This window comes from Phoxinus phoxinus, assembly GCF_949152265.1.
Source record: "Phoxinus phoxinus genome assembly, chromosome: 6".
NCBI classification, from domain to species: Eukaryota; Metazoa; Chordata; class Actinopteri; order Cypriniformes; family Leuciscidae; genus Phoxinus; species Phoxinus phoxinus.
In genome coordinates, this window is record NC_136881.1 from 17,995,086 (window position 1) to 18,009,599 (window position 14,514).

The following is a 14,514-nucleotide window of genomic DNA, read 5'->3' on the forward strand; positions in this document are numbered from 1 at the left end:
TCATCTCTTTGACCTTGCATGACCATACATTTCTTACTGGGGGGTTTTCATTGGCTATGGTAGACTGGCTGGTTTTATGACTCTGGATTGGTGATTTTAGGTCTGGAGTGTTGAGTTCTGTGTGGGATTATGTTTGAACGAATCACCTGGAAGATTAATTTGTGTTTGGTTCGCCCTCAAATCCTACAAAATACAAAACTTTGCGGAGAGTGAATGAGTGAACAGGGTACAAATAGGCTAGAGAGACTAACAGGGTGACGAGACACAGGTGAATGCAATCAGTGAAGATGAGTCCAGGCAGTGAATTAATGGAAACAGTAGTTTCCTTTCAGTCGCTCACGTTCGACCTAACGTCGACGTGACTACGTAATTGGGATCACTTCAGGGAGCCCTATCATCTTCAAGTGTCTACAGACAAGCATGGCGTGTGTGAATCGTGTCACGCGCCCTGCCCCGCGGGTATAAACAGGATGCGGGTGCACGCACAAATTGTCTTTCACTTTGGAGCCGAGCTCTCTGTTTGACTTCAGAATTCTACAAGACTCTCTGTTTCCAGTCTTGGTGTGACGGCGCAATAAGCGAGTGGCCGTGAGCTTAAGCTCACACAGCTGCTGTTTTCACAGCAAAGCATATTTCTTTGTCGGTTTCGGTGGGCGATTCCCTGATAGTGTTTACAGCACTGTTGTACACTGCGGCCATTCCCTGGGTGCCTCAGCACTGTGAGAGTTTTCGTAAAAGAGTATTTTTCTTCACAAAAGAGGTTGAGGCTTCACAAGCATGACCCTGCGTCCTTTTCAGGTTGTCATTCCGCTTGTGCGTTTCTGGATGCGATCGTTCCCTGGAGCCAGCAGGCGGCCATAATAGTTGCCTCTCGTGTTTGGGCAATCAGCATGCTGAGGCAGCCTTTGTGAATAGTTCATGTTCCCATTGCGGGAATATGACTATGGCAGCGCTAAGATCGAGACTCGCTTACCGCAAGGGAGGTGCAGTCCCCTCGCCTATGCCCCGATCTAGTGTCTATTCTGGACCTCAGAATAGACCTACTTCTGTGCATGGCCAGGGTGATCTGAGGATTACTGTGAGGGCTTCCCCGCCGAGGCAATCTCCGTGGGTCCCTCACGCCTCACAAGCGCTGCCGCCCGGGTACCTTTCCTTCCGAAGGTGCATGAGGAGCTTACTAGGACGTGGACGGCACAGTATAGTGCCAGAAGCCGACCTAGAGGCTCCTCCCCCCTCAACACCCTCGACGGCGGGGCAGCTAAGGGGTATAGGGGATATCCTGCCTCTGGAGTGTGCCGTTGTGATGATGCTGTGTCCAGCGTCCGCTTCCTCTTGGCGGGGTAATCTACGCATCCCGTCCAAGGCTTGTAAGTTTTCGTCCGGTTTTTCGGCAAAGGCTTACAAAGCCTGTGGACAGGCTGCTTCCGCCCTCCATGCCATGGCACTCTTGTAGGTCCACCAGGCCCAGGTGCTCATGGACATGAACGAGGGTGGTTCTGACCCAGAGCTCCTCCGGGAGCCTGTGTGGCAACTGACCTCGAAGGAAACCGCACGTTCCGTTGGTCCGGCGATGTCCACCTTGGTGGTCCAGAAGCGCCACCTTTGGCTCAACCTGGCCAATATGAGGGACACCGATAAATATCGATTCCTGGATGTTCCTCTGTCCCAGGTTGGATTGTTCGGTGACGCGGTCGAGAGCTTTGCCCAGCAGTTCTCAGCCGGACAGAAGCAGACCGAGGCAATCCGACACATCCTGCCCCGGCGGACCGCTGCTGCTCCCACCCGTCTGTCCCGCTCATCGCCGAGGTCGGCCTCCCGCGGTGTCCTCCGCTTCCGCTAAGCCTCAGCAGAAGCCATCATTCAGGCCTCAGCATGGAGCAAGCCGCAGGAAGCCGACCCCGCCCGTCCAGGTGCTCAGGGCAGAGATCGCAGTCCCACTGGCAAAGGACGCGATTGAGCCGGTCCCTCCAGCCGATATAAAGACCGGCTTCTACAGCCTGTCTTTCATTGTACCCAAGAAAAGCAGTGGGTTACGACCAATCTTGGACCTGCGTGTCCTGAACTGTTCCCTTCGTTCAAGATGCTTACACAGTCTGCCGTTCAAGATGCTTACACAGAAACTCATTTTTAAGTGCATCCGTCCCCAAGATTGGTTTGCAGCGATTGACCTGAAGGACGTGTACTCTCATGTCTCGATTCTCCCTCGACACAGACCGTTTCTTCGGTCTGAAAGTCGCGGAGGTGGCCATTGCTCCCATGTGCGACAGCGTTGTTTGTATCCTCAACTACCTCGACGACTGGCTTATCCTGGCCCAGTCGAGAGAGCAGTTGTGCGAACACAGGGACATGGTCCTCAGTCACCTCAGCCACCTAGGGCTTCGGGTCAACTGGGAAAAGAGCAAACCCACCCCCGGGCAGAGGATCTCTTTTCTCGGTAAGACTAAATCCGCCTTGTCCACTCTCTAATCCCTCTTGGGATTTGTCTCTGGTTCTTTCGGCACTTCAGAGACCATCGTTTGAGCCTTTGCAGTCAGCAGAGTTAAAAATTCTGTCCTGTAAAAACCAGTACTCCTGGTTGCATTGGTCTCCATCCAGAGGGTAGGGGACCTGCATGCATTTTCGGTCGACGTATCGTGCCTAGAATTCGGCCCGGCTAACTCTCATGTGATCCTGAGACCCCGACCCGGATACATGCCCAAGGTTCCCACCACTCCCTTCCAGGACCAGGTGGTGAACCTGCAAGCTGCTGCCTTCGGAGGAGGAAAACCCAGCCCTGGCTATTCTCTATACCGTTCTGTACCGGCGCTGGCATGCGACACCTCGTCTGTAGAACTGTAGAACTGCGGGCTGGGTGACACCTAACACTTTCGCTAGGTTTTATAGCCTACGTGTTGTGCCGGTTTCTTCCTGTGAGCTCGCTTCAACCAGCCGGTAACACCGAAGTTCCCGCTCTAGTGTCGGCTTGCTGCGCCACTCTCCTCCACATAGAGCGGATACGTGTGCTTTTCTGCTCTAGTCGAGTTCCCCACTCAGGTGAACCCTGTAGAGTTCCTCAGCACCCCTTCGGCAGTCAGACGTTGTTGAGCGTCCAACGCCAGGCCTAGTGCTCGTATGCATGTGTAACTTGTGCTAGGCTGGGTTCCATATGTGGTGATCCCTGTGGCTATCCCATGTGCATATTCTTCAACGATCTGCTCCCTGCGGTGAGCCCGTGAGCCCTTGGCAGAGTCCGCTCTGCTGTCACTGTCTGGTGTTGCCTCCCCCTTCTTAGGCTGGAGCCACCCCAGTGACATTCCATATGTTGCACTGCCCCTTCGGCCAGTCCATATGTGTATTCTCCACATGTACCTCTCTTCGGGCAGGATGTGGCTTCCGCAGCGTCCCTTTGGCTTTCCCAGTGTTATCCAAGAGTTCCATTGTGTGGGTAATAACGGAATAGCAGTTTGAACTCCCTCTATGCAGGCGTTCCGCCCCAGCCAGTTGGGGGTCTGAGAGTCTTGCGTAGGGTGCTGGATGTGGCAGCAACCGTGGCGTTTTCCATGGGATAGCAATTACGTAGAACGTGAGCGACTAAAAGGGAACGTCTCAGTTACTAATGTAACCCTCGTTCCCTGAAGGGAACAGGTAAGAAAAACATTTGCTACGAGCCACGTTACCATTGAAGGAAATTAAGTTTCTAAAGTAAGCAAAGTTTATTTTGTTTCATGTTTTTTTTCTGTTATATTTTCTATCTTTTCTCTTCTCCCTGATGCCATGCACCCAACACTGCACTGTTCTGTCTTCCGCATCTCTGCATAATGCGCAGGGGTCAGTGACAGAAGTAAGGAATGTTCAGTGATCCAGGGAGAGAGATGGGATGCACAGAAAAAATTACCCCACATCTTTGGCAGCTAAGTGTACGACTGACCAATAACCAGACCTTTGGCAAACGTTTACTGCAAGGGTGTGTGTGTGTGTGTGTGTGTGTGTGTGTGTGTGTGTGTGTGTGTGTGTGTGTGTGTGTGTGTGTGTGTGTGTGTGTGTGAGAAAGAGATCTGCCAACTGGTTGGTGGATAATCTGAAGACAATTTTAAAGAATATGGGTTGAGTATAGCATTACTAATTAAAGGTGAGGAGTGGCGGAGGTGACAGAGAGCAGGCTGAACTCTCTTTTTCAGGACAAAGGGGTGCAAAGTAAGGCACCGAGGGCATCTTAACAGCCTGTTATTTGTGCCCTTATGCCCTTGTCACTTTTTATTAAATATTTTGGAATTGTTTTTTCAAAATTGAGCTTTAAGAGCAGCAAGAGATGTGTAAAGTATGTACAAAAAAGGACAGAAAGAGATAAAGAGAGAGAGAGGGTGAGAGAGAGAGAGAGAGAGAGAGAGAGAGAGAGAGAGAGAGAGAGAGAGAGAGAGAGAGAGAGAGAAGAATAAGAATCCCCCAACCCCTCAAGAGTGAGCACCTGTGTCATTGTTATGCTTGTTGCCTAGTAACAACATTCTTCACCGCCCACCACAGAAAGAGTGGAAGCCATGCATGAAGATAGGAACAAAGAATCTCATATTTCATAGACATTTTAAAGAGTTTATGTTGGAGATGTGACTGCAAAGTGTCTGCATTCATGTTTTAAAGGTTTATGACAGTCAGTTATAAAAGTAGTAGTAGGCTATATATATACATTTTAGAGTCTTAAAATATGTTTTTCTTCAAATGTGGCCTATTTAAATTTGCACAAGGAATTCAAACAGCAGAACCTGTTACACAATAAGTTGTACAATATACTGTAATACAATATTTACCTTAGCAAATGAATAGTTAAAATAAATAAACATTTACAAAATAAATCACTCCCTTACCCAGTATCCTGCCACCTCAGGCAAGATGAATTTAAAAATGGATTTTAATACCGAAATAGAACAGACTATTTAAAATCACAACGGCCATGTGCATAGACTTTCTGGCATTTAATATTAGCCTGCTATAGCAACATTTTAGTTAAAGACAGTCTGTTTCGCAAATTCACATTTTGATTGGCACCTACAAACTTCCCGTACCACAAAGAATGCAGGTCTACTGAATAGGCTAAATGTATGGAATATTTAGAGAGCTAGATAATTGGTCGTATTTCATTGATTATTTCACTGTATTTGTATTGTATATGTTAGTGAAGCAGCCCGTCCAGGTGCTCAGGGCAGAGATCGCAGTCCCACTGGCAAAGGACGCGATTGAGCCGGTCCCTCCAGCCGATATAAAGACCGGCTTCTACAGCCTGTCTTTCATTGTACCCAAGAAAAGCAGTGGGTTACGACCAATCTTGGACCTGCGTGTCCTGAACCGGTCCCTTCGTTCAAGATGCTTACACAGTCTGCCGTTCAAGATGCTTACACAGAAACTCATTTTTAAGTGCATCCGTCCCCAAGATTGGTTTGCAGCGATTGACCTGAAGGACGTGTACTCTCATGTCTCGATTCTCTCGACACAGACCGTTTCTTCGGTCTGAAAGTCGCGGAGGTGGCCATTGCTCCCATGTGCGACCGCGTTGTTCGTATCCTCAACTACCTTGACGACTGGCTTATCCTGGCCCAGTCGAGAGAGCAGTTGTGCGAACACAGGGACATGGTCCTCAGTCACCTCAGCCACCTAGGGCTTCGGGTCAACTGGGAAAAGAGCAAACTCACCCCCGGGCAGAGTATCTCTTTTCTCGGTAAGACTAAATCCGCCTTGTCCACTCTCTACGAGCCTGTCATCTTCGAGTACTATTAACTATTCCCCTGTGTGCTCCGGCACTGGCGATGGGTCCCATTCCCTGAAAGAGCAACACAGATGCGTTTGCATCTTTTTCAAGATGCCATTCCACCCGTGCGTTTCTGGGTGCGATCGATCCCTGTCCCCCCAAATGGACGGTCACAATAGTTGTATCATGTGTTAGTAAAAAAAAAAAAATTTGTCTGGAAACCACTCTGCAGTACGTTGCACGTGCAGAATGAGGAATGGCATTGTCTTGCTTCCCAGAAAAGATTCCATCCTGATTGCAGTTTATGTCTGTGTAAAATTAAAATATATACCTCCATGTCAATGGTACCTTCACACATATGTAAGTCTCAGATGCACCCCCATACCATGACAGATGTTTGCTTTTGGACCTGTTGCTGATGAAATTCTGGATGGTCCCTTTCATCTTTGGGACTGAGAACTGTTTTTTTCCCAAAAACAAGCTGAAACAGACACTCATCTGACCACAGCACACATTTCCTCTGAGAGACATCTGAGATGACTTTTGGTCATTTTACAATTATCTCGTGAAATTTGGCACAAAGTGATAAGTCATGACCTATCTTTGCTTGCAAAGACAGAGAAGCTAATTTTACACCTAATCACAATACCCTCACAATAAACGTTGGCGTGCATGAATCGTGTCACGTGCCCCACCCCGCAGCGCGGGTATACACACGGAAGTGGACGCACGCACCTTTGTTTTTCGCTGAGAAGCCGAGATTGTGACAGCCGTACAGCGATGGTCAGCAACGGGTGGCGACGGGACGTAAAGTCTCCCGTTCCCTCTTTCAGGGATCCCTATGAAAAACGCCAAGGTTGCTGCCACATCCAGCGCCCTACGAAAGACTCTCAGATCCCCAACTGACTGGGGCGGAAGGCCTGCGTAGAGGGAATTCGAACTGCTGTTCTGTTAACCCACACAATGGAACTCTTGGATAACACTGGAAAAAGTGTGCCTTTCCAGGGGAGAGGGACGCTGCGGAAGCCACATCCTGCCCAAAGGGAGGTAACATGTGGAGAATACACATATGGACTGACCGGTTAGGGGCAGTACAACATATGGAATGTCACTGAGGTAGGAAGGGGGAGACTACACCGGACAGTGACAGCAGAGCAGAGCAGACTCTGCCAAGGGAAAGACACAGGCTCACCGCAGGGAGCTGATCGTGGAAGAATACACATATGGGATCGCCATAGGGATCACTGAACCCAGCCTATCACAAGTTAAACAAGCATACGAGCACTAGGCCGACGTCCGACTGCCAGAGGAACTCTACAGGGTTCGCCAAAGTGGGGAACTCAACTGGAGAAAAAAAGTGCACGTATCTGCTCCATGAGGAGGGGAGTTGGGCAGCAAGCCGACACTAGAGCGGCAACTTCGGTGTTACCGGCTGGTTGAAGCAAGCACACGGGAAGAAACCGGCTCAACACGTAGGGCCCTATCTTGCACCCAGAGCAATTGACTTTGTACACCGACGAATGTATCATTCCTATTTTGCACCCGCGCACAGCGGACTTTTCCCTAAAAAAATCTAGATTAGGCTACACATTTAGAAATTATACGCCTGTTTAACCGAAGCTAATTTGGGTGGGTTTCTCCCATCATCCCCATTATCACTTCTCTGTGTTTTACGGTCCTGACGAGAACGTCAGCCTCCTCGGCTGTGAACCGCTCCTGTCGTGCGCCGGCAAATCCGCCGTTATAATAGCAATCCGCCATGGAACAAGCGCGCCTGCTCTTAAAGGGAATGTGAGAGGACGCTCTGATTGGTTTATTTCACGTTACGCCCAAACCACACCTATGAATAATGCAGCTACTTCAGACGAACCCCTTTTAGATTTGCGCCAGGTGCAAGAGGCATTTATCCCGCCGGGAAAATAGCAACAGCGCCGGGATCCGCCCACAAAGTTACTTGCGCTTTGCGCTTTGACACTTGCGTTTCAGATCGTTAAAATAGGGCCCGTAGACTATAAAACCTAGCGAACGTGTTCGCAACGTGACATATGTCAGAGAGGCGCCGTGTCCCAACGTCCAAGAAGAAGCGACACTCCAATGGAGTAGGCTCTCAACCTGAGCGGGCAAGGCACGCCTTGGGCTTCGTAAGTTAAGGCAACGCACAGGCCAGAAACGCACAGGCGGAATGACATCCTGAAAAGGATGCAGTGTCACGACTGTCTTGCTTTTTGTGAATGTAAAAAGAAAAAAAGAAGAAATATTCTCTGCGTCTCTCACACAGTGCTGAGGCACCTAGGGAATGTGGAGTGTGATAACAGCAGTAGTTGAACTTTGAGCTTGCGACCACTCGTTGCTCGTGCCATCACACCAACACCAACCAGTTGAGAGAGAGAGAGAGAGAGAGAGAGAGAAAGAGAGAGAGAGAGAGAGAGAGAGAGAGAGAGAGAGAGAGAGAGAGAGAGAGAGAGAGAGATCTCCAACGCACAGTAGAGTCTGCAGTTTTGAAGACAAAACAGGAAGCTCGGCTCCGAAGTGAAAGACAAAGGTGCATGCGTCCGCTTCTGTGTTTGTACCTGCGCCATTCACGCCATTCACGTTCATTGGCTCGTTCTGTAGATACTCGAAGATGATAGGGCTCCCTGAAGTGATCCCAAACTGTTAAGTGTACTGTAAGTATTAAGTTTATTTTTTACATAACAATATAAATGAAAAGATAACTTATTAATATTAATAATAATGTATTAATATTTCTTTATATTTTTAATTTTTAATTTCATTACAACAAAACATCACAGAAACACTGCACTGCAGTTCCCTGAGAGGGGACTCGAGCTGCGTCGAGACGCTATGGAAACGCCCTGCGTGATTGCGTCGTGAAGCACGTGTATAATCAGTCCAATTGAAAAACGAGACGTCATAGGCGGGTGACGTCATCGACCAGGAAGCTATAGCACCCCTGCAACCAGACCTCGTTAGCTATTGTGCCTTCAGCAAGCGCTCTATGTATACTGTCCCTGTCTATTTGTTGTTGTTATATTGTTGTCTGTCTCAGTATCTATCTATATATATATATTATGGAGAAACAAGAATTCAAACGTTGTGTTGTTCCCTGCCCTCGTTTTATCTCGGGTGGGGACAAGCATCAGCTTTGCGTTGCTTGTTTGGGAGTAGAGCATGCCCAGTCATTCCCTGAGGGGGCTGACTGTGAGCATTGCGAGAGGTTGTCTGTTTGGACGCCTCGCTCCCGCATCCATTCTTCGAGGAGGACAATTCGGTGCGCGCTCCCAGAGGCGTGGGTACCGCTGCTGCCGAGGCACAGCGGTCGACGCGCATCTTGGGGATTGCAAATGGATCTAACAGCGGGGTTTGAGACGGGTTCTGCCCTATCTCTGCCTTCACCTGTTAGATCCAGTGCCTTATCTCAGGGAGAAGGAAGCCCTGCGGTTTCTTCTCCCCGGGATGAGGCACTAATGCTGCGATTTCCAGTTCAGAGGAATTCGTTAGTGTTTTGTAAAGAGGGGCTTATAAAAGGAGGTTTTATTTAGTGCTGTTGCTAAGTTAAATATTTTCTGGCCAGCTGAACATTATGAGAGTAAGAATATAAGGAACACTCTATATCTCAGCCTCCTCTTCGGGGAATGACGTTTTTTCCCTGTTGAGATCGTGGAATAAACCGGTTTCTATTTTATGTGTTTATCCCCAAACTTCTACTATAGTAATGTTATGGGTATTAAATATCATGGTATGACAGTGCCTCGGGTTAAAGAGACGCTTACTAGCTATCTCTCTCCTGAGTCGGCGTCATCATTACCCCGACGTTACCCACCAGCCATCATAAATAATAGATAAATATTATCAGGCAGCATTGGTGGGTAAAGTATATAAGGACATGGATGAATGTGAGGATGTCAGCACTGACACTATTCGAGAATTGCGTCGCGCAACAGATAAACTACACCGGGGAGGGACGGTTTCGAGAAATCGTTTCTCCTCGGCGTCCTCTGGGGGGCTACTCTCTGAGGAGGGTCACAGCGCTGCCAGTTCGGTTGTTTTCCTGCTGGTGGCCACGGAGTGATATATATACATATATATGTTTTTCTGATGTAAGAAAAATAAAGATAAAATATGTCTGTTCTTCTGGACACTCTGCTTTAAAGAAATATAGAGATAAACTATTCAGCGGCGTTCCAGAGGTTTCTTCCTCACCGATCTAATGTTCCTGAGACTGCTGGGCGGGAGCAGTCTCAGCCTACTAAAGCTCCTCGCAGCAGAAGCCCTGATGCCGAGGCTGAAGGCGTCTGAGGGTGGTCCCCTCCGGGGTATGGACGGTTTTGAGAAATCGTTTCTCCTCTGTGCCCTCTTGGGTGCGACTCTCTGAGGAGGGTCGCAACACTGCCAGTTCGGGGTGTCAGCGTCCCCAAACGATCCTCCTAGGAGGAGCAGTCAGTTCTGTTTCCTTGTCGGTTCGCCGTTTCAGGGCGCTGAGGTGCCTGCTTTTTCCAACGATCCTCCGAGGAGGGTCGTAGGAACTAGGTAGGCAAGATCTGAGGACTGCCGTTATCTCTAATAAAACTTAGACAAGAAGTCCTGATGCTGAGGCTATCAGGCTTCTGAGGGTTCCTCCGGGGCAGGGACGGTTTTCAGAAATCGTTCCTCCTCTGCGCCCTCCAGTTCCTGACTGTGAGGGTTGATCCTCCGAGGAGGGTTGAAGAACGGTCAGTTCGGTTGTTCCCTGCCGGTTCGCCACTTCAGGGCACTGAAGTAACTGTTCAACCAAATCCAGAGGCCAGTGCCCTTAGTGCCCTCGAGAGACTGGTGCCCTTAGTAGAATTTCTGGCAGCGTGGAAACTACTGCCACATATTTCTCAGTGGGTCCTGCACACTATAGAAAAGGGTTTCAGAATTCAATTTGGTTCTCGTCCGCCCAGATTTCTAGGGGTCCTCCCCACAGTGGTGGACCCCGAGCAGGCTCTGGTTATGGAGCAGGAAGTACTGACACTTCTGCAAAAATGAGCTGTAGAAGGGGTTCCTCCTCCCAGCAGACAGTCAGGGTTTTACAGCCATTACTTTATTGTTCCTAAAAAGGATGAGTCCTATTCTAGACCTGCGTCAATTAAACATCAGGTTTCAGAATCTCATGTTCAAAGTATGCTTATGCTAATATGATTGTGTCACAGATTCAGCCCGAGGACTGGTCTGTCACAATAGACTTGAAGGACGCTTACTTATCTATACAGTAGGTAGTCAACCAGAATGCCTATTACCGCCGCGCCAAAACTACCGCGCTAAAAATAATCCAGTCGCATTTCAAAGTAATTCGCGAAATGACCGCAATAAAATCAGAACCAGTTTCAGTTACGTTCAGGGTTCCAGTGGCCTTAATGCATGCATGGCTTTTCAAAATGTCACAAAGCGTTTTGAGATTATTTTGAATGAAATATTGAAGTTTATAATTAAGTATTTTTGCACACCACGCCGAGTGGCGCTATCCATTGTTCTAAAGTTGGGTTTTATTCTGGCATGTTGAATTAGTATTCGACAAACGCGGCGGCGCGTTCGTTTGGATTTATTTTTCTCATAACAGCTAAAATAACTTAGGCCCTAATAGGCTACTCTGTATTTTTTTAGTCATACAGATAGAGTAGAGTAGCCTACATTGGTCAAAACTGTAAACTTTTATTCATATTAGGCTAACGACAAAAGTTCATCTGTCGTCTAGCTCTGTCTCCGGGAACTGCGCGTCACAAAAATGAACCGAAACCCACATTATTGTTTCATTTAATTTCATAATTATTCTATAAATGTTATTTTGTTTAGCAGCAGCACCACGAAGCACTGTGGTTCGAGATTTATATTAAAAAAAATTAATAATAATAATTCACAAATCGCATGCACACTGGTTGTAAGGATCCAAAGATCCCCGTGGAATTCAACAATGAGTTGAACATTTTGTTCATGACAACAAATGAACATGCGTTTGAAGATTGTATTTTTGCTTGGAAAAAGCTGGCCCAAACCCAGATAGTATTTTATTTCTTCAATTATTGAAATAATTAAATGTTTATTAATAAACTTTTATGACAGAAATATTACTACATGTAGCCTAAATAATAAAATTCCTTCATTATCAACACTTTTATAGCCTAATGCTAATATCTATAATTAAGTGTGAATTGCGACTTCTCTTTGTTTTAAGTCGGTCTCAAACTCAGATAGCCTGTGGGGGGTTAGGGGTTCAAGACAAGAGGTGTTAAATGTTCTGTCTTTCATATGGAGTGTGAGCCTGATGAGCAGGCAAAGGCAAAATACTTTTAAGGATAAATCTCTCGATGTGTCCAAATGTAGGCCCTATATCTTATTAAATTATAAATATTGTAGTTTTATGTATTGTATTTAAAGGTTTTTCACACACAATTTCAGTTGAAGTGTTCAATCCATTTGTTTCAACTGGTTTTGTAGAGTTTATAAATGTTTGAGCAGTGTGTTTGTCAACAAACTGGCATTATCCAAACATGAACTATTGACGAAACGCGTTCTTGCCAACTAAACGAATGCGAGTGAGCAGCAGATACAGAGCTCTTTTATTCGTGATCCACCTCGTTTTATTGTAAGGTGAATTCAACCAGGCATTCTGTTTCTTTGAAGCAACAAAGGAAAAATCATTTGTTGCAGTTTTTTTCGTGATTTGTATGGATGACACACAGTGACGTACAGTATTATCAGCTGTATGATGTGTTTTAACCCTGAAATGTTTAATTTCGAGAGAGACCCGGCGCGCACAGTGCAGGGAGACTAAATAGCCAAGTCAACAAAATCAGCCTTTCTCTAATTTGTTCAATCAATACATGGATCTGTTTTTAAAAATGTCTTCCTTTGCTATGGCGGGTATCAATGTCAGTCATCTCAATTGCGTGAATGATTCACAAAACATTGGTAATAAAACAAAACGCTTGACTTTAATAAACAGTTAGTTACCTATCTAAGCATCAAGAATAGTAAAACATGAACGCTATCGGCCAACAACAGGCTACAATGAGATTCGATCTTGCATCGCTTGAAGCTCCGTGAAGCTCATGCTGTTGCATTGACCACAGATCTATCGTCGGACCGCTGTCAAGATTACGTCTTATGCTCTTGCAATGCCATTATTTATTAAATGTAATAAATTTTATTTCAGTATTGTGATTATGAATTCGTTTAACTACAATGTTTCAATTGAATTGATCTGCCACCATATTTCAATCACTCTCAATGAGCCGCAGATTACGCAATAGAGAGAATAAACTGACACTTTTCAAAGTCTGCGATTGTAGCGCCTCTTAGCGGTCAAAGGCAGTAAATAGACACCTGCAATTTTACCGCCGCGGAAAAGGTGGCGGTAAAAGTATTATTCTGGTTGAGTACCAACTGCACATCCTCATCACAGGAGGTTCCTAAGGTTTGCTTTCGGGGGCGAAGCATACCAGTATCGGTTTCTTCTATTCGGCCTAGGTTTATCACCCCGCAACCTTTACAATATGCGTGGATGCAGCTCTGGCTCTTCTGAGACTCCAGGGCATTCGCGTATTATACTATATCGACGATTGGTTGATCGTACAACGTAATTACTTTTGGCCTTCTGTACATGAGACCCCTGCAGTGGGGGCTCAGGACCAAGGGGTTTTCTCCGAGGGGAAATCCGTTTTCGCATGATCAAGGTCATGCCTACGTGCCTCGGTCATGTGGAAGAACCTTGGTTCCTCGCCCAGGCCCAGTGTTGGGGGCTTCTTGTCGACGCTTAATGCTATCGACGGATGCTTCCCTCACAAGTGGGGGGTGATCATGAGTGGTCACTCGGCGAAGGGTCTTTGGCAGGACCATCTTTCTTTTGGCACATAATTGGTTAGAAGTGATGGCGGTATTCCGAGAATCTCAATACTTCCTGTCAGACCCGAGAGGCCACCATGTGCCTGATCTTCCGGACAACACACTGATGTTCTCGTATATCAGAACAGATATCCTATTGAGGCAGGGGCTGAGGCCCTGATTTTGATCTCCAAAATCAGTTGTGATATTTTCCCCTTCTCATCTATGATCAAATTCCTTAAAATCCGTCCCAGATATTCTGCTCATTCCCCCCTTTTTATTTTACCCAATGGAGCACCTCTCTCTCAAACCTGGTTCAGGTCCCATCTCATTTCTGTTCTCAAAAACTGCAGCTTATCTTCCTCTCAGTACATTGGACATTCCTTCAGGATCGGGAATGCCACTACAGCATAATCCAGCGTAATCCATGTGTCAATCAGAGACGACTGTGGTCCACGCGTCAAATCAAAAGATGGCCTGTGGTCCATGTGTCAGATATCAAAAGATGGCCTGTGGTCCATGTGACTTATCAAAAGATGGCCTGTGGCCCATGTGACTTATTCAAAAGATGGCCTGTGGTCCATATGACTTATCAAAAAATGACCTGTGGCCCATGTGACTTATTCAAAAGATGGCCTGTGGTTCATGTGACTTATCAAAAGATTGCCTGTGGCCCATGTGACTTATTCAAAAGATGGCCTGTGGCCCATGTGACTTATTAAAAGATGGCCCGTGCCCCATGTGTCAGTTCCAAAGATGGGCTGTGGTCCATGCGAATCAAATCAAAGATGGCCGTGGTCCATGTGATATAAACCAAAGATGCCCCGTGGCCAGTATGAAGTATTTATACAAATTACATAATATACTTTTCCCGAGAACTTACTCTAATATATTTTTCTCTCTATGTTTAGGAACTACAGGATTCACAACTGGTGGGTATACTTTCCTCTACCGTT